Source organism: Leopardus geoffroyi, chromosome C3 (genome assembly GCF_018350155.1).
Source record: "Leopardus geoffroyi isolate Oge1 chromosome C3, O.geoffroyi_Oge1_pat1.0, whole genome shotgun sequence".
NCBI lineage: Eukaryota > Metazoa > Chordata > Mammalia > Carnivora > Felidae > Leopardus > Leopardus geoffroyi.
This window is the reverse complement of record NC_059338.1, coordinates 55,106,203-55,126,770: the sequence shown is the minus strand read 5'-3', so window position 1 is coordinate 55,126,770 and position 20,568 is coordinate 55,106,203. Positions and strand designations below refer to the sequence as shown.

Below are 20,568 nucleotides of genomic sequence, written 5' to 3'. Positions count from 1 at the left end.
TTTTAGTTACTGTCACCATCCAACTCCTGTTACAAGGCAGATTCCTTCTCTATTTCTGCACGTTGTCTGGGTAGTATTCTGTAATGAGTGGCATTTTCCTTCACTCCAGAAACTTCTTAGTAGAAAAGTCTCTTCCAGTTTTCCAGCAACCAGAGTGGGCTAAGATTAGGCACTCCCAGAGCTTGAATGGGTTCAAATACTCCTTCCTCTATGTGTCATCTGGATTCTGGGGCTACTCAAAGTCCAGTCTTCCTAGCTACATTTCTGTGACTGCTGCTTCTCAGAAGAAAAATAGTAATTGTGTTATTTTCATTAAGCCCTGAAGAATCATATAATCCTTTCCTCCTCTCTTCTGGGCTTTAGGTTTCAGGAAAAACAACTTTTTGCCTAAGGGTATTTAGTTTTCAAATGGTTGAGCCATCCACTGACTTTTTGGCTTGTTAAGCTCTCTAAATGTGACCACTAATGGCCAATGAGTCTTGACCAAGTAGTCTTTTTAAACTATTCCGGTAAAAAATATTTTGGTAGCTTGAGTCTTAGGAACAGGAAATTAACTTGGAGATAGTTAACTTGAACTTAGGGATAGGAAGAAACCTTAGAAAGATCTTAGGTGATTTAAAAGAAAACTTCCCAAGCAAACTTGACTTGTTAGAAAGTGTATTTGCAGCTATGGACGTGGACTCATATTCCATTTTCTGGCCGGATGACATTGGATTAGTTATTTGATATGAACATCAGTTTCTGTAACCGGGAAACAGTTTGTTGTGATATTTAAGTGAAATACCCATTATCTTGTTTCTTTTTTTTTCTTTTGCAGAAATTTGACTTCCAGTTTTAGTAGCATCATCAAAGAACTGAGAGCAAAACTCATAGCAAAATGTTGGGTTTTGCACTATGTGAAAAAAAAAAAAATCCCTTGCAGCTCTGTTTATAAACTTAGCTGCATTTTTTCTGAGTATGTTTAAGAAGCAAGTTTGGAAGGAGCTAGAAATCTATGCACTATAAAAGCAAATTAGCTTTTACATAAATGTTTTTGAGGGAAAGGATCACACAATAGAAGAATATCACATGAAGAGAAATCAGAGTTTTTTGGTTTTGTTCTAGTTAAGCTTTAAATTCACATACTTTAAGTATGAGATCTATGTTAAATGCACTGTTTTTTACATCTTCACAACAACCTTTTCAAGTAGGAGTACCATTAATATTCTTCTTTGATAGATGAGGAAGCAGGCTTGGGAGGTCAGGTACCTTGCTTCACATCTCACAGCTAATAAATGGCAAAGCTGCTATTTGAACACAGGTGTGTTGGACTCAAGCTTTTAACAACCAACTGGGAGGGCTGTAGTGAATGGGGGAGACTCTAGAGCTAGGCTGCCACTTATTAGCTGTGAGACCTGGGGCCTTAATCTCTCTCTGCCTCCTCAGTGAATGAAAATAGGATTAAATGAATTCATATCTGTAAAGCTCATAACATAGCACCTGGAGTATGGTAAGGACTTCAGTGTTAATTGGTGTTGTCATTGTCAGTATATTATTATAATTATTTTCTAAAGATGGTCGCTTAGGCTAATTTTCTTAGAGTTTATGGATGGTACATCAGAGTATGTTTAGTTTTAGTTTTGTTTTTTTGTTTGTTTGTTTGTTTGTTTGTTTGTTTTCTGGCTGCAAGAGCCAGGGAACATTTGGGTCTGCGTTCTCTATGTCTGACCTCCTCTAGTCTGGCTAACTACCCTGACATGAATTCTTAGAGTCCATGTTTGAAGAAAGCTGGTGGATTGTACCTTTTGGTAACCAAATCATAAGGAAGGAAAATTGAGGGGCACCTGGGTGGCTCCGTCCGTTAAGCATCCGACTTCAGCTCAGGTCATGATCTCGCGGTCTGTGGGTTCGAGCCCCATGGGTTCTGTGCTGACAGCTCAGAGCTTGGAGCCTGCTTTGGGTTCTGTGTCTCCTCTCTCTATTCCTCTACCCTGCTCATACTCTGTATCTTTCTCTCTCAAAAATAAATTTAAAACAAAATTTTTTTCTCAAAAGAAGGAAAATTGAATTTGTGAGTTTGTAGGGATCATGCCAGCCCTGTCTTCATTTATGTTAAACTAAAAATAGAAAAAAAAAATCTAACGAAGGTGATGTTTCCACATTGTTTGGAATAGTGATACTATTTTTCTTCAGCCTGAATTTTAACTTCTGTCCATCATTGAATTCACAATCTCTTTCTATATCCTGGTTCCTTTTCAACATAACTTCTATCAAATAGGGATTAGTTTTGTACTTCAGAGGTCATACCTCCAATTGTTCTAATAACTCCAAAACAAACTGTGAGGAATAGCACATAATTTCAAGCAGAGGAGAGTTTGTAATTGGTATGAATTGACTAGTGATATTGACTATTTCCCCCACTGTACTTATTCTATATTGTCTTCCTTATTCATCTTCAGCTCTTTTGATTTGGGATTTTGTTTGGGAACAAATAAGTATAGAATGGTTTCTCTTTAGTCACCATGAGCATGTTAGTGAGTAATTTATTACATTAAAAAAAAATAGAATTTGGGGCGCCTGGGTGGCTCAGTTGTTTAGGTGACTGACTTCAGCTCAGGTCATGATCTCACAGTTCGTGAGTTCGAGCCCCACGTTGGGCTCTGTGCTGACAGCTCAGAGCCTGGAGCCTGCTTCAGATTCTGTGTCTTCCCCTGTCTCCGCCTCCGCTACTCACACTCTGTGTCTGTCTCTCAATAATAAATAAATGTTAAAAAAAATTTTAAAAATAAAAAATAAATAAATAAATAAATAAATAAATAGAATTTAATGTCATATGATAAAAGTATAAGAGGAGAATATAAGAATGAGATTACTTGAGTTATAATTTACCTCCTGGGGAGGTATGACTTCACAGAAGGAAGGGAAGTAGATCAGATGTGTATCTTGTCTGAAATTCTTATTTACTTCTTATTTTCCATTTAAAATAATCAAGTAGTAGAGCTGTATACTGTCTACTCTGCTCTGCAAGACCTCAGGGCCAGCTTCTCCTTGGTGGTGAGTGAGGGGATACAAACATTCTTTGCAAAATGTGCTGATTTCAACCTTAGACAGAAGAGTTAGGCTGATGACAATATTGAACTGTGTTTGTCAAATTGACTTAACTAATATTTATTGTATAGTCATCTTGGGTTGTGCTGATTTCTGTATCCAGATGATAGATATAAATAAATAGAACAGTGCCAAAAAAAAAAAAAAAAAAAAAGAAAAAGAAAAAGAAAAAAAAAAAAACCCAACTCTGTAAATAACAGTCCCTGAATTTTTATTCACCCTGTTGTTGAGGGAGATCTAGAAGAGGGGATGTGAAATTGTATTCCAGACACAAGAAATGTCAAGTATAGAGGCTTGAAAGCATGAAAGAGTGATGTATTTAGGGAACTTTTACATGTGACCAGAGAACAGCACCTGGTGAATAAGAGGTACTTACTATCTATGAATGAATAAATATTTGTTGAAGGAATAAACAGGGTCCTTGAGAAGAATGATGGGAAACGTGTGTGGAATGTACAAGGGCGCAGATCAGGGAGACTGCTAAGGAGCTGAAACTTGGTCCTTCTGGTAAGTGGTTCATAATTGGGATATTGCTGCTGCCTTGTAAGGAAGACCAAGCCCTTCGTAGGGAGGCTTCCAAGATTTCACTGTTTCATTTTTGTTACATCTGTCCATGCATACTGTCTGCTGATACCTGTCACTGTTAAGCTGAGTTGTAGGTTTATATGATGCAGTATAGAGAAGAGTACAGCTATGTACAGAGAAAGATGGTGAGCTATGGTTATAGGTGGTGGAGAGTTCTTGAAGGCAATGGACTTGTGTGTTAGAGACATTATTCTAGTAGAGGTGGGGAGGGTGGCTTGAAATGAGGAAAACTGTGTGAAGGATGATGGATGCCAGAACTAAGGCACTGGCAGTGAAGACGGAGAGAAAGTGAAAGAAGGAAGATGGTAAAGTGGTAATCTTGACAAACTTTTGATTGAGCAGTTTGATGAGAGAATTGAGAGAGGGGGATGATCCCAAGGTTTTTGTTTAAGCAAGTGGGCAGAATGACAGTATCAATAACCAGACAAGGGATCCAGGAGAAGGTGCAGGTAATAGGAATGTTAGGGATAATAATCATTTCAGTTTGGGATACAGTGAAATTCACAAGTATGTGAGCCATGCAGACAAAGATGTCTAATTGAAAATATAGGACTTGATCTCAAAAGAGACCTTTTTAATCCTGAAGTTAACCAGGGAGAAGTCTATACCAAGAATGATTTCAGGATAAATTAAAATGGAATAAAACTATGGCTAGATTTACTTGTATTTAAAAGTAGTAAAGTTTAGGGGTAACAGTTAAGATGATTATAGCATTTATGTTTGTCTGTCACAGGTTTAGTATGCATTAATTTTGCTAGGTTTCCAGTTTTATGTACAAAATGAGTATCAAGGTGGATTCATGCTTAAGTGAAGGTACCTGCAGACTAAGTTTTCTGGATCTTATGGCCAGGACCAAGCTAGCACAACAGTATTTAGAGTCCACATACCTAAGAGGAAATGAGCATCTTAAATGCTGAATTTGAAATCATGATGAGGTAATAGTGGTGCCCGTAAGCTATGTTCTGAGAAAAACCTAATCTGTTGATTTAACTGACTAAAAATATTGAAAGTGATACAATTCCTTAGAGCATATGCTTCATGGGAAGTGAGGGGAGACTATTATAATTTCAAATATTAGAGAATACTTGTCACAAGTACTATAGTTGAAACTTAAATATATTTAATGATTGAATATAGAATGAGTTTTTTTCTTTTTTCCTGGGCTTGAGTCCATCAACTCAGGAAGGAAATATAAATTAATGGAGCGTAAGTTTAAGTTTTAAATACAAGGTTTTGAGACCTTTCCTGCTTAACTGTGGGTCCATTGTCAAGTGACTATGCTCTGTTTTGAAATAAATGTGTCCATAAGTGAATAGAGAAGATTTGAGACCAAAAACACTTTTTTCCTTGGCAGCATCTGAGACTTGGACACCAACTCTTGATTTTTACTGTTTGGTTTAGAAGGGCCTGACAAGTTACACCTTGGTAATTTATCTTCCTTGGCTGACATTTTTGAACAAATACCTTAGTGTTTTACTTAGAGCTGGTGTCGTACTTAGTATTTCCTTTTTTTACTGTTTAATATAACTTGTTAATGTACCTTATATCAGAGAAAGGCCGCTAAAGTTTCTGGTAAGAGCAGTGTCTAATGATGAAAGGTTGGTAGACTATCCTATGGATGGCACATAGACTGCAAATAGATAATTTATTTTATTGTTTTGTGTTTTCATAAATGACGAAGGATATAGCTGTGCTTCAGGTTTATTTTCTAATATTAAAGGTACCTAAAATAAGCATTCATTATCAATATTAAGAAGCATTTTCTGAATGAGATATCACAAGAAGTCTCAGGAAGGTGCCATTTGTCTAAATTGCTTTATATCTTTTAAGAAGAGACATTCAGAGTGCCTGGGTGGCTCAGTCAATTAAGCGTCCAACTTTGGCTCAGGTCGTGATCTCACAGTTTGTGAGTTTGAGCCCCACGTCGGGCTCTGTGCTAACAGCCCAGAGCCTGGAGCCTGCTTCAGATTCCATGTCTCCCTCTCTCTCTGCCCCTCCCCTGCTCATACTCTGTCTCCCTCTCTCTCTCAAAAATAAATAAGCATTAAAAAATTTTTTGTATAAAAAAAGACACACAGTAAGATCATCATTAATTTGTGGAAGTACTAGTTCTTAAAAAATTATCTTCTCCTATATGGAGTAAATTTAGTTAATTAAAGCATGCTGTGTTCTGATGAGACAAGTACAGGGGAATTATATTTACTTATAATAACAGTTGATCTGTTTCATTGCTACACACTCTCTCCTGTCTTTGCTCAGGTATCTTCCAAATTGTTGTCATTGTTTGCACAGGAGACAGGGTAAAGAGCATGACTGGATCAGCACAAATATATTTCCACTTTTGGAATAATAATAGACTGGCTGTAAATCAGTACTATCTTTATTTGCAAACAGCAACCCTCTTACCCATGTGGGTGCACCTTGATTTTTGTCTTTAATTTTTAAAAGTGATTACAAGTAAACTGATGTAGGAGGGAAATCTTATATTTCACTGAGTCAAAACCCATTGATAATGATTTATTCATTAATAGTTATTGAGTACTTATACTTACAGGTTGTGCCTTGAGAAAAATTGAGTAAAGATGTAAGGTATAGTCCTCATTTCCTGAAGATCTAACAGTATCATATGGAAGTCTCCATTCATATATTTAATTTCAGTGACATTAGAAAAGTCATATTATTTGAAACCAAATGAGTAATGTACATAATAAGTATGAATAAGAGAAAGGAAAGAGAATCCTCTGACAACTAATAGAACTATTTCATGAAGCTAAGGCTTCATTTTCTCTCATTTTATTTTGAAAAGCATTTGAAAAGGTGAAGGAAATTTACAGTGAATAGTAGGATAAATGTTATCCTTTGTAACAACAATTGACCTTTTACTATACTTGCTTTATCATGTATAAGTAAAACTTGGACAGGTCCAGCTAAAAGGATCAAAGCGTGCTCAAGATTGGGGCAACGTGAAAGATAGGTTTTGTCGTAGCCAGCCCCCAAAAATATCTCTCCACGGATCCTTGTATAATCCCTCCCTAACATTGTACCAGGGTTGATTTGTGTGACTTTGGTAAATTCAATAAGTGCCCCACTCCCTTAACACAAAGATGTGCATGTCCTGATCCCCAGAACCTGTAAATATGTTATATTATATGTCAGAAGGGACTTTGAGTGTGTGATCTGTGAATAAATTCGAGATTTTGAGATAGGAAGATTATCTTGGATTCTCTGGGTGAACCCAACGTAATCACACGTCCCTGTAAGAGGGACATAGTAGATTTAACATTAGAAAAAATCTATAAGATTGGAAGCAAACATCAGAGAGGAGAGAAGATGTTACCCTACTAGCTTTGGAGGAAAATAGAGGAAGGGACCACAGGCTAAGGAATGCAGGTGGCCTCTAGAAGCTGGGAAAGAAAGGAAATGGATTCTCCTTAGAGCCTCCAAAAGGAATGCAGCACCTCCAACCCATTTTAGACATCTAATCTCTAGAGCTATAAGATAATAAATTTGTGTTGCTTTAAGCCACCAAGTTTGTGGTAACTTGTTATAGCAGCAATAGGAAACCAGCACAGTGACCAGCAGACTATGGCAGAAATGAAGGTTTGCCACTTCTGAGGCAATTACATTATAAAAGACTGTAGCTTCTCTGTTCGACTCTTTCCTTAGGTCATTCACTGTGGCAGAGGCCAGCTGCCATGTCATAAGGATACACAGGCAACCTAGGGAAAGGCCCATGTGGCAAGGTACTGTGGTTTCCAGCTGATGGCCAGCAAAGAAATGAGACATGTCAGTCACCGTGTGAGCGAAGTTAAAAGCAGATCTTCCTGTTGGATGAGGCTTCAGAAGACTGCAGCTCCACCTGGGAGCTTGATTGCAACTCATGGGGGACCCTGAGCCAGAATCACCTGGCTAAGCCAATCACAGATTCCTGGCCCACAGAAACTGTGAGATAATAAGTGTGTACTGTTTTGGGGCGCCATTTGTTATACAGCAAAAGATGACTAAAGCAGAGTTGAAATGGTAGTTTTAGAGGAGATTGTAGAAGGGTTGAAAGCTAAACTAATTCACCTCTCAGTAGGGAACCCTTGACAGTTTTGATCTGGGAAGTAACCAACTCAAAATAAAACAAGTTTTATTTGTTTTGATATATTAGAGAACAGGGAAATTGGAGGGAAGGAAAGCAAATGTAATATTAGGGATAGTAAAATTAGATATAGCACTGAAAACCTGCTCTAGGTCTGTGAATATAGAGAGGGACAGCAGAGGATATAGGTAAAACTACAAAAGAAACTCAACAGGACCAGGTGACCAAATGGACTCAAGGGAAAGGGTAATTGAGAAGTGGAAGCTGGTGTTTTGAGTTTGAAAGAAAAATGGTATAGTTCTGAAAGTGGGACATTTACAGTAAGAACAAGTTTTCAAAATTTTCTTATACTCTGTGAAATTTAGTTGCGTAAGTGAAAATGTTCAAAACAAATTTAGGATAAAAGACTTCATTATCTTCCTTGTGGAGGCTTAGAAATATAAGTGAGGGATGAAATTGGGACGTGGGGCAATAAGAGTATGAGATGTGATGTTACAGGATACATAATTGTGTGTATAGAGCCCTGTACACTTTGGCTCTAAGTGTCCTCACAGAGGAAATGCTGACAATAACCTGGCTTCAGTACCAGTAAGACTAAAACATGTCTTCCTGGTGTCTTAAGTACACACATTCTCAGCATTACCTTATGGTGAGTACTATAATTTTAATGAGAAGAGGTAAAAATAGGCCACTGGGTTTTATTATTAACTGATCATCAGTGATATTTAGGATTTCACTGTCGATATGATGGTAAGGATATACGCAAGATTGCAGGAGGTTGATTTCTCTGGAGATAAAGTGGAACCAGCAGAATCTAAGTTATTCTTCAAGCTCACTGGGGCAATATCACTCTACATCTCAGTCCATAAAGTAGAGCAAAAATAGTGATCTTGTTTTAGCCTAAAATATAAAGAGTGCTTTAAGCTGCTGGTTAAGAATTCATTGTAAACCCAGGATGTTAACAGCAGTCATCAGTATGTACTATGAATGAAATTGAATTTGAGGGTTGATGGCCAACATGGTTAGTTTATGGAGCCTACTTTCAGATTGTCACCTCTAGTTTTGTATTTATAGAAAACATCCCCTATCTGGACTGGAATTCAAAATTTTCGTTTATTGCTAGTGGTACCTGATTGTCATTTGTGACCTTTGGTTTATATGTGAGGAGGTAGAATTTGGTAAATGGTGGTCTCCCAAAACTTTTCTGACCAGCCCTGCTGGGTCTCAGTTTTGACAAGTTGTTTCTCCCAGTAGGTTTTAATCAGATGTAGAATGTAAGGTGATGTTAGTACTCTTAACAGTGTCATTCAGAAAACCAAAATAAAATGATAGATATGAAGATGCCTTGAAAAGTTAAAGGAACATGTAAGTAGTAAGTATATTTATCATCATTATTAAGATTATTGGAACTGTTATTATATTAAAATAATACTACAACTTCTGAATTCAACATTAAAAAGAGAGGGAGAAATATTTTGCTATGGTTTATTTCAGCTTCTGTAGAACTTCCTGTGAGCTTTCTGAGAAAAATATGTGCACAGGCAATATATATAAATATACATGTGTTTTAATGATGCTATACTTAAATCACTTGGATTGTTTGTAGCCTTATTTAACTCTGGACTTATTTTACCAGCATAGTTTTGGAAATATGAATTCAATAATTCTTAAGATATATCCAGTAAAAACAGGATGACCAGTATGTGAGAAATACTTCTTTTTTTTTTAAATTTTTTTTTCAATGTTTATTTATTTTTGGGACAGAGAGAGACAGAGCATGAACGGGGGAGGGGCAGAGAGAGAGGGAGACACAGAATCGGAAACAGGCTCCAGGCTCCGAGCCATCAGCCCAGAGCCTGACGCGGGGCTCGAACTCCCGGACCGTGAGATCGTGACCTGGCTGAAGTCGGACGCTCAACCGACTGCGCCACCCAGGCGCCCCGAGAAATACTTCTTCATATCTTATCTCTTAATCTTCACAAAAACCATGTCAGGAGGTATTATTATCTTTTTATGTAAAAGGAAACTATGGCTCTGAGATATTATTAGCTTTTTGCCCATACTGTGTGTAGCAAGTATTTGAATAAATAGCTAGAGCACCACAGTTAGTTAGATATAAGCTCAGCAATGAAAATAAATTTGCTTAGATAAAATATAATTGCATTTATAAGTACTGTGTCAATATTCATATTATGTCTCTGAGTCAAATTTACATTGTTTTCAAAGCAGCCATTGCCTTCTGTTAACAGGCCTCTCTCATGTTATGTTAGCATGAACCCACGAGTTTGCCAGGTAGAAATCTATGCAAATGTGTTACCAGTTAGTCTTGAGTTTGGTAACCTAATTTATATAAAGAATAAGCTGTGATGTATTTTGGGTTTTCAGTGTTGAGCCGTCAATAGAATAGAAGATGGTGAATAATGTTTTATGGAGTCCAACATTTGTTTGTACTTCATGGTTTGCTGATTGCTTAGCCATTCTTTATCTTACCCATTTGATCCTCACCATCACCTTGCGCAGTAGATAGGGCTCATGTTATTCACCTCATTTTTCAGGAGAAGAAATCAAGGTCAAAGGAGAGTGTGTAATTTTTTTTCAGCAAACTTCAAATATTATCGGTGTAAAAAAGATTCTGATAAATAGTCTAAGGGCAAGCGGGTCCAACACAATAACCTCAGTACCTCTTGCTGCTTATGTAACGAGGAGTTTACTGCTAGGTTATAGTTTTATTTAGGTAAAACTTCCCATCATATGGCATATTTGGAGATAAATAGGTGGATACAAATTTTCCTTCTGTCTTCTTCTGCGGGGATATCACACCACTTATTTTAGCCCTCGTTGTTCCGCGGAGGAGTGCTGTACGCTTCTCCACTGGCTGTGTGTTTTTGTGGAGAGTTGAAGAAGCTGCCCATATCCTTCCCACAGCGATATTGCCCATCCTAGAACCTTGACCCGGAACAATCTGCTGGGTTATGTATATGGAAATTTGCCTTGTGGTGGCTTGTGGTGTTTACTTGTGAAAAAGCCACAACATCTGATAGGTTTGTTTCCTAGTCACATATGTAATGCAAGATTATGTCAAACAAGAATAAGTTGTCTCATTACCAACATTTAACAATAGTTCTTTCATCGCTACCCAGCGTTTATCAAGCCCTTACCTAGCGCACCTGCAGTGCCAAGCTCTGAAGAACACAGCTCTTCACTCGGCTCGTAATCTAGATTGTCAGGTCCAAACATCAAGGCAAGGAGTTTCCAGTTTCATTTTTCATATATAGCAGTTGTCTTAGTGTGTTTGGTTTGCTGGAACAAAAACAATAGACTGGATGGCTTATAAACATCAGAAATTTATTTCTCACAGTTCTGGAGGTTGGAAGTCCAAGATTGGGGCCTAGCAGATTCAGTGTCTGGTGAAGGTCTGTTTCCTGGTTCATAGATTACCATCCCTCTGTATCATTACATGGCAGAACAGGTATGGAAGTTCTCTGGGGTCTCTTTGATAAGGGCACTGGTCCCATTCTGGAGGACCTCACCCTCATGACCTAATCAGTTCCCAAAGGCCCCACCTTTTAATACTATAACATGGGGGTTAGGTTTTAATATATAAATTTTAGAGGACACAAACATTTTATTTAAAACAGTAGTTTGGAAAGCATGTGAGTCTTCTCAAAGTATAAATAATTTTAAAAAATGCTTTTACACCATGTCTGAGATAAATTTGTTCTTTGGCAAAGGTGATTTTAATTGGTGGCACTTTCTAGGACTAGGAAAACAATCTATTGACGCGCCTCTCAGAGTGATCAGATGAAAACAAGAAACACATATGCCCAGCCACACGAACTCTCCATTGTACTCTTGATGAATCCTTTCTTATGTTTAAAGCTGTTGAGTTTATATATATATATCTTAAGAGCAGGGCAATTCTCTAAAAGACTACACTACTTTCTTTATGTACAATGTCAGTGCCACAATATTAAACAGAAATGAAATATGTGGCTGTGCTTTTCAAAAAATGTGAATATATTTCTCTATAGAGTTGTTTTGTAGCTATATTGCTATTAAAGTAGTGCCCAACTCCAGGCCTGGAGACTGCTGACACACAATTAATCTCACAAATTTATGAATGCCAAAGCATGGAGCAAAATGAAAACAACTGGGGGAATGTTTAAGGGAAATAATTGGACTGTAGCCAGATGTGCATGTGTAAAACATCACCCCTTAACTCCTCCCCCATATCCTGTCTGAAGACAGGATTTTTTTTTTCCTCAAAAATAAATGGGTTATTTGAAAGAAGCAGTGGTCTCTGACTGAAACTGAATAGGCAAAGCCAGACTGAACATAATTGTATATGTTCTTGGTGTCTTTGTTTTTTAATTAACTCATTGGGTGCTGCTGAATCAATCTGCCTTACGGCTGTTCTTGATGGCTCTCACCACAACGTTACACACTCCACTTGAAGATAATAGAGAAGGGTTTTCAAGAATGTCAATTTTCTTGAGTTTTGGGCTGTCATGAACTGTAAAGTTTTACTATTAGAAATGGACATTAAACTGTCCAGTGTGGAGGAAGTTGAGAAGTGAGGTCCGGTTAAGAGGGAGAAGAAAAGTGTGAGAGCATTTGTTTGTTTGTTTAATTAGTCTAAGATAGCTACAGGTGCTAAAAAGAAAAAAAAAAAAAAAAAGAATTTCTCCTAGGATGCTTAGCTCACTAGGTAAAACCTAAAAATCAAGGTAATATTGACCTTGCATGTATAAAGTTAATTTGGACCTGGCATCATTGGGATATGAGAAACTAGAGGTCTGGGTGCTGAATAAGAACCTTCCATGTTGGTGTCCAACCATCATAAATATTTTAAATGTACCAGAGAAGAAACGGTAAGGCACATTATTTACTTAAATGTCAAGAAGTACTTCCTTGAGAACAAGGTAACCAAGTCCAGCTATAACATCCAAATAATTTCAACAAAGGAGTTTTCTCCATAGACTTGCTTTTCTCTTGCTCTGCATAAAACGAAAAATAAAGATGAAATTAAATTTTAATGAGCCAGCTTAGAAATACTCAAGACCTTTTGCCCCACACGCCCCTCCCTTTATGCTCCTTATGCAGTTACAGAGACTTTCCCTGGGATTAGAATTCTGAGCCTTATTAGGCAAAGTCTCAAGATTGGATTTCTGTTCTTATGCTGGGGGAGAAACAAAAGTAGAAACATTTTAAATGTCCAATCTTTTATCTCACTTAAGGAAGGATTAAGGACACCAATTCTTTTTTTTTTTTTTTTTTTTTTATTTAAAAAAAATTTTTTTACACCTTTTTTTTTTTTGAGAGAGAGAGAGAGACAGAGCACAAGTTGGGGGGACAGAGAGAGAGAGAGAGAGAGAGACACACACACACACACACACACACACAATCCAAAGCAGGCTCCAGGCTCTGAGCTGTCAGCACCGAGCCCAATGCAGGGCTCAAACTCACAAACCGTGAAATCATGACTTGAACCAAAGTCGGATGCTTAACCCACTGAGCCACCCAGGTGCCCCAAGGACACCAATTCTTGATGTTTCTACAGTTGGTGGCAAATTGCACTCTTCTAACTGTGAAGATAATTATTCAATTTAAAGCCTAATTTTAGTATCATAATTGTTGGACATAATTCCCACAAAAAAAAGGAATTAGTCTATTTTCCCAATTCCTTTTCCAAAGGGAACTGGGTGGAGAGAGGCATTTTCCTGTGCCAGATGCCAGGGTATTAATGAGAAGTGATGAATGCAGAGAAGGATAGCCAATGAGAAGATCACTTGTTTTATAAATATATATACACAGATAGCAGAGTGTCTGTGCGATGGCTGGTATTCCCCCCCTTATTTGTCTCCATATAATGCCCAATAGAATTGTATTTCAATTAGCCAGTTCTAATTTCAAGTGCAAATCATTTCTGGGAAAGTTATATATTGGTTTTTACCCACTTATGAATATATAATTTCATGATGTTGAAAATAATCTATATTATCCAAAGTTTAAAAAAGTTAAATTAACATAAATTAAACCTTGATGTCTTAAGCAAAAACTTGGTAAACAAATACTCTAGAATTATTTGTGTGGTCATTTAAGGAAGATACAGTGATTCTGGATTTCAAGGCATAAATACAGTAAACATTATCGACTTTTTTAGTAAAGGGTGTGCTTGGTCCAACAGATGATAAAATCCTTAATTACTAGAATGTCAAAATTCATCAGTTGCTTAAAATTATTTGGTAATAGATTTGTTTTCTTGCTAGAAAATGAAAGCCATGTAGTAGGAATTTCTAGACTAGCACTTAAAACAACAGTGACCACAACAAGGTCATTGTGAAGGTCATTACATTCCTGCAGTGCTCCCTCCTCCTCCCCACTACTCTCTTGCAAACCAGCTCTTTCTCTAATCTTATCCATCTGGAAAAGACCACCTTTATCTACCTTTTTACTCAAGTCAGAAAGCTAGGAATAGTCTTCCATCCTCCCCTCATCATAGCCTTTCCAATCCATCTCCAATTCTTGCTAATTCCATCTCAAAATAGATCTCCAGGGGCACCTGGGTAGCTCAGCCAGTTAGGGGTCCGACTTTAGCTCAGGTCATGATCTCACAGTCCGTGAGTTCAAGCCCTGCATCGGGCTATGTGCTGACAGCTCAGAGCCTGGAGCCTGCTTCGGATTCTGTGTCTCCCTCTCTCTCTGCTCCTCCCCTGCTCATGCTCTGTCTCTCTCTGTCTCAAAAATAATAAAATAAAAACATTTAAAAAAATTCAAAATAGATCTCTAATCTGACTCCTTCTCTTTAGTCCCATGGCCACTTGCCGGTCTAAGCCAGCATCATAGCCAATCCAGATGGCCATAATGCACTGCTACCTGGCGCCTTCTTATCTCTTTGCCTTCATTCCCTTCTTTGCTCCTCCCCCTCCCCACGCTGAGGACTCCCCTCTTGCCACACTGTTCCTTTTTCTACTATTCCTTTGAGGAGGGCTCCTTCCAGTCAGGGCCTGTATCCTTTCAGCCTTAGGATTCAACGGAAATGTGACCTTTTTCAGAGACACTTTCTCTGACTTCCCTTTCTAGTCTAAATTACCTTCCCTTGTCATACTTGGTAATGGCACCTTCTTCTTTTTCCTTGGAGCATTTATTCTAATATATAGTTACATATTTATTTCTATATCTGTTCCCTAATATAAGACTCAGGAGGCCAGGAGCCGTATTGCTATTGTTCACTGCTGAATCTAGAAGATAAACATATTTCCTTGGCATACAGAAAGCTCTTGAATGGCACTCTACCAAATTTTGATAATGCGAAGTTAATTTTGCCACAGTCCCTAGCCTCAAGTTGCTTACAGTCACTTTATTAGAAAGATGAACAAAAATTCTATAGCGCTCTCTCTCTCTCTCTCTCTCTCTCTCTCTATATATATATATATATATATATGATTTTTTTAAGTTTATTTATTTTGAGAGAGAAAGAGCATGTGTGGGGGAGTGGCAGAGAGAGAGAAAGAACCCCAAGCAGGCTCCATACCACCAGCACAGAGCCTGATGTGGGGCTTGAACTCAGGAATGGTGAGATCATGACCTGAGCCAAAACTAGGAGTCAAACACCTAACTGACTGAGCCACTTAGACGCTTCCAGAGAGATTTTTTTTTTAAATGACTTTTAAGATCAGGGAAAAGAATTTGTAGTTGAAGCAATCATACAGAAGCATTCTCCTAACTTAGAATTCTTTAGGTTGGCAGGGGCGTTAACACTTCAGGTCATTAATGGGTTGCTACTCCTATAGACAGGAGCTTCATTATATATTTAGAGTGGAATCTACAATTAAACCAGAAATTTTGGTAGTTTGTATTAAGAATTTCTTGATATTTATTAGTTTTTTATATGTACATTTATATATGTATCCACTGTGTATAAAATTTCTATCTAGAATGGTCTGTCCTGTGAGAGGGAAAACATCCTTTTTGGTGAATGTTTCTCTGGCTTCCAGAATCTCTGCAGAGTACCAAAGGGGAATGCAGAGATAAGGGGAGATATTGCAATCTCATATGGATATAGAAATAGATAGAAGGAATAGATTAAAGGGTCATCTCTTCCAATATAGAGTATGTATAGAGGGAAGTGGGCAAAGCTATACAGGTCTTTGAAAACGTTTACATTATCTTCCCATTAAAGGATGTTAAGAATGTCTAAGCACCCAAATGCTTCTAACCACATGGATGAGGGAGTTAGATATGCAGTCCAAATTTAGCATGAGATAACATGAATTATTTAAAAAAAATTTTTTTAATTTAATGTTTATTTACTTTTGAAGGAGAGAGAGACAGAGTGTGAGTGGGGGAGGGGCAGAGAGAGACGGAGACACAGAATCCAAAGCAGGTTTCAGGCTCTGAGCCGCCAGCACAGAGCCTCACGCAGGGCTCGAACCCACAAACCGCAAGATCATGACCTGAGCCGAAGTCGGACGCTCAACTGACTGAGCCATCCAGGTGCCCCAACCTGAATTATTAATAAAGAAAATGGTCCCAAAACAAGTATGACAAATACCATTATATTTGTAACAGTTTAAATTGCAGAGCTTTTCTAAAACATACCTACCACATAAAATAAAACCCAATGGCAGGAGTGCAGCAGTTTTTGCCACAATTTGGAAGCTGGTCAATGAAAAATAGGAATTTATAATTAATTTTGTTTAGAAGTGGAGAAATTTTGAAATGTTTATTCTCCCTTCTAAAGATTACCCTCAACACAGTATTGAGCAGCATGTTCGGGAGAACATGGCAATACCCCAGAACACCCCCCCAGGCTAGGTGCTGAGGGCTTAAAATCCCTCTTTTAGAAATTCATTGTTCTCTTGGTTAAACCTTGCTCTCTTCATATCGTCCACTTTAAAAGACAAACCCTTCAGGGAGGTGTTAAGTCTGGACATAGGAAAGGAGGAGAAAGCATATTAGAATTCACTGAATCTGGGTCAGGGACTTGGTATGTGCATTCTCCTTACAGTCCTGTGTTTTCTCTGTTTCACAGATGCAGAAAGCAAGTCTCAGAGAAGTTTAGTAACTCTCCTTTATGTGAATGAATTGTAGAGCTGAGGTCTGACCTCCCAGTTGGTCTACCTGTAAACCCACGTTCTTTCCTTTACGTGATCTGCATCTTACAGTCATTAATGTGATGCTTTTCTCGTAAAGGCTGCGGATCAGAAGCATAAAAGTGTGCTAAGAATCTGGAGGAGAAGTAGTGATAAAAGAGAGGACAAGAGAGCAGGAAAAGGAGGCTGGAGAGCCCCTCAGTCAGTACGTAGGGAGTAGCTTCTCTGGGCCTCACTTATCCATAGATTTTGCTTCCTGCCTCAAGAGGTTTGGAGGGACTGGGAACCAAAGCCAAAGTGACATTGAAGGAAGCTCCTAATGCATCCTTCTTTATTTGCATCAGCAACGAAGTCCACAGGCCCCTTCGGTATGTGAACACCTGAAATTAAAAGACTACAAATATGCATTTAGACTGTTTACTTTAGGTTTCCTGTTTACATTTGTTCCAATTTTATTCTCTCACTGGGAAGTAAAATTGTCATGAAGGGGGAAAAGGCGAGCAGATGCAAGAGGGAAGCGAAACCCAGTTTTGAAAGTAGAACCATTTTTACATTAAGTTAAACTGTGGGTTTAAAACACTCAGCTCTCTATTGGAAACCATTGTGGGTGGAGAGCGTTTGCAACAGAGCTTCACCTAATTCATTCTATATGCTTGGCAAAGGAAAGGCTGAAATAAGAGCCAAATTCCAAAGGTCTCTGAGGGAAGCAAGGTCACACTGCATTCAGAATTATATAGCAACCTGGCCTGAACAGAGGATTTTTAATGTGTTTGTACACTTAGGAATCATTCTTCTAGAATATTGTAATTGTTTAGCCATTTTGTGAGGTTCTGTTAGAAATGTATTACAAACACTGCTTCACAGATAGATAAAAAAGACTATCAAATAATTTAATCAAGTTAAGTCAGTTGATTTTCTAGCTACTTTTGAAACTGAAAATAAAATAATGTGGAAGGACTTAACTGATTAGTCCACTATCATAATCAATTTGTAGAAATGTCTAAGAAACCATATTTTGCTTTTTTTCTTTTTTTGGCCTGAGGAATTTGGCCCATCCTCATATAAAAATTATGCTTTAATTCCAAGGCATCTTATTATGAACAGTTGTTGAATTTTACATTGTTTTATAATTAGTTCTGCTCTTTAATAAAGCTCATTTGCGAGGTAAAAGGGCAAAATGTGAGAAGCAAGGAAACCAAAAGTTGTTCATCAGCAATTACAATAAAAATAGGAATAAGCAGAAATGTCATTTTAACTCACTTTCTGGGAAGACATTCCAGAGTTTGGGGGTTGACAGAACATCTTTTGGGTGCTTAGGGTCCAAAAGGGAGTAAGGACTTCAGACTTTTGAAGTTGTTTTTGCTTACAACCAAATTTACCTCAAAGTGCAGAGTGCATAAGAGTTCATTTAAATGTCGGTTACAAATTCCAAGAAATGTGGAGATATAAACCAGAAAGACAACATGACCTGAACAGGGGTTTGGGAATGTGGACTGTGATGTTGACCTTGTGTCATTTTTTTTGTTTGTTTTTGTTTTTAACTTTGTAGTGATGAAATACAGCTTCTATTCTGTTGACCCCCTTAAGGTAGTACCAAACACAGATAAAAATGGAGCATACTTACGTCTCTTTTCCTGGGGAATAATATGGAAGGACAATTCCTCCCTCTTCTGAAGATGATATGGGCTTAGAGCAAAGTTTCAGCCATTTCTGAGAGCCCAGGTCCAGGCATCTGGGTCTTTTGATACAAATGTTGCTACTTCCCACCTCTCCAAAGGACTTCTTGCCCTCTAGTCATGGTCAAGCCAGCTGAAGGAATCAGAATCAGTTGTTGATAAAAGTTTTCAGGGCAGCTTTTGCCAACCTTGAAATGTACTCTGTCTATACCAGTGGTTCTTAAACTTTAGGAGTCATAAACCCATGTAAGAACATGGTAGAGTTATTGGCCTCTTCTAGAAGTATTGCACACATTCACAAAATGGCTTCCAAAAGTTCTCCAGTCCAGAGGCCCAGTCGTGGACCATGGGTTATAAACCCTAGCTCTGCAGGGTTAGTTTCCCTAAGTTCTGAAAACATTGCGGTCCAAGTTGTCCTCTCTAAGCAAGGAGCTACTCCTTTTGGCCATTAAGTCACCGTATGGAGAGAGCAAATCTATTCTCTTCATATCCTACCCATCTTAGAGAAGAGCTCTGAGGTGACAGAAGACCTGTACATAGGGACCTAACTATTTTATGTCACTGTCTTTTCCAGTGTCCAGTTTTAAGTTTGAGCAGATCTTTTCTTCTTCCTTTCTTTACATCAGAATCCTACCCATTCTCATAACCTGCTCTACTCTCCTCTCCCACCTGCCTTCCCTCACCAGCAGCCCGGAGTGACCACTCTCCTAGTGATTTCTAATACCACTTACACTTGGTACCAGCCATATAATGTTCATTATTCTCTTTTTGCTTATTTTTAAATCCTTTTTTACTATGAAATATTTCTAACAAAATAAGATTCAACAAAACCTTAGCCTCATGACATACTTGCATCAGATCCTTAAAAATAATAATTGTAGTTGTAATGAAAATCTTCTACACTGCCTTGGAACCCCTTTCTCTTCTTCTCTCCCAGCAGGAACCACTGTCACTTTCAGACATGGTACTTTACTGTTAAAAAAAATTTTCCCCCTCAGTGTAGATCTGATTCCTCCAATGAGACCATAATTCCTTGAGAACAGATAATAAATAGCCGTATTCTTCTTTTGGTTTGTCCCACAGTGTTTGACTCAGTGCTCCAGGAGTCCTTAAAAACTGACTCTAGAGGGGCGCCTGGGTGGCTCAGTCAGTTAAGCATCCAACTTTGGCTCAGGTCATGATCTTGCGGTTTGTGAGTTCGAGCCCTACGTTGGGCTCTATGCTGACAGCTCAGAGCCTGGAGCCTGCTTCAGATTCTGTGTGTCCCTGTCACTCTGCCCCTTGTTTTCTCTCTCTCTCTCTCTCTCTCAAAAATAAATAAACATTAAAAAAATTTTTTTTAAAAAGTGACTCTAGATGCATGCATGTGGGGTTACTTGGATTTTGGTACTTTTTGACTTTAAGGTTCTCCTCCATCTTCTTGTCCCTCAAAGATCCTTTGTATCTTTTCTCCAAAATGCAGAAGACCATTTACTCTCATTTTCTATTTTTTTCTCTTCTTTCCATGGAAGAAGACTCAGATTATATTAAATTTTATGTTCCTTTAAATATTCTGTTGCTCTTCATTTCTCCCATTTCCTTATAACAGAAACAATTCTTAGTCCTTGTGTCTCAGTTCATTTATTTGTAGGTTTGGGGAAATACTCTTGCTTTAGATAACCTTGAACTTTATTCAGGTAGTATAAAATATATGTGTAATATGTGAGTAAAAGGCAAATTCATTTTCCCCCCAAATGTTGTCATTTGATGTATTTATACACTTGAAAGATTCATCACTTTGTCCATCTTAGCAGTCCTGATATCACCCTCTGTTTCACAGGTAAGGAAACCAGGGCTAGGAAGACCAAACAGCATTTCAGGTCGTAGAGCTAGGGCAAAGGGCTCTAGATTTCCATTCTTTTCACCTCACCATTATGCATTATTATAGTATGATTTTGAGAATAGCAGCTATTAATCTTATTGGATGATTGGACATTGTTTGGGCCACTTTACACTTCCACTAATTCTTATAATCAACTTAAGTTAGGTGGTTTATTGTCCT

The 20,568-nt window shown here is 38.0% G+C and overlaps 1 protein-coding gene and 1 long non-coding RNA gene across 15 annotated transcripts in view; one reads left to right on the top strand and one right to left on the bottom strand.

The window, feature by feature from the left end:
- The window catches only part of DNM3 (dynamin 3), a 559,650-nt gene that overhangs the window by 335,425 nt on the left and 203,657 nt on the right, over positions 1–20,568 (top strand). The window lies entirely within an intron of this gene.
- LOC123585109 lies at positions 12,629–19,205 on the bottom strand. The gene is made up of 2 exons (XR_006705915.1): positions 18,112–19,205; positions 12,629–12,753 (listed from the first exon to the last, which is right to left on the bottom strand). It is a non-coding gene; the product is annotated as an uncharacterized LOC123585109 (long non-coding RNA).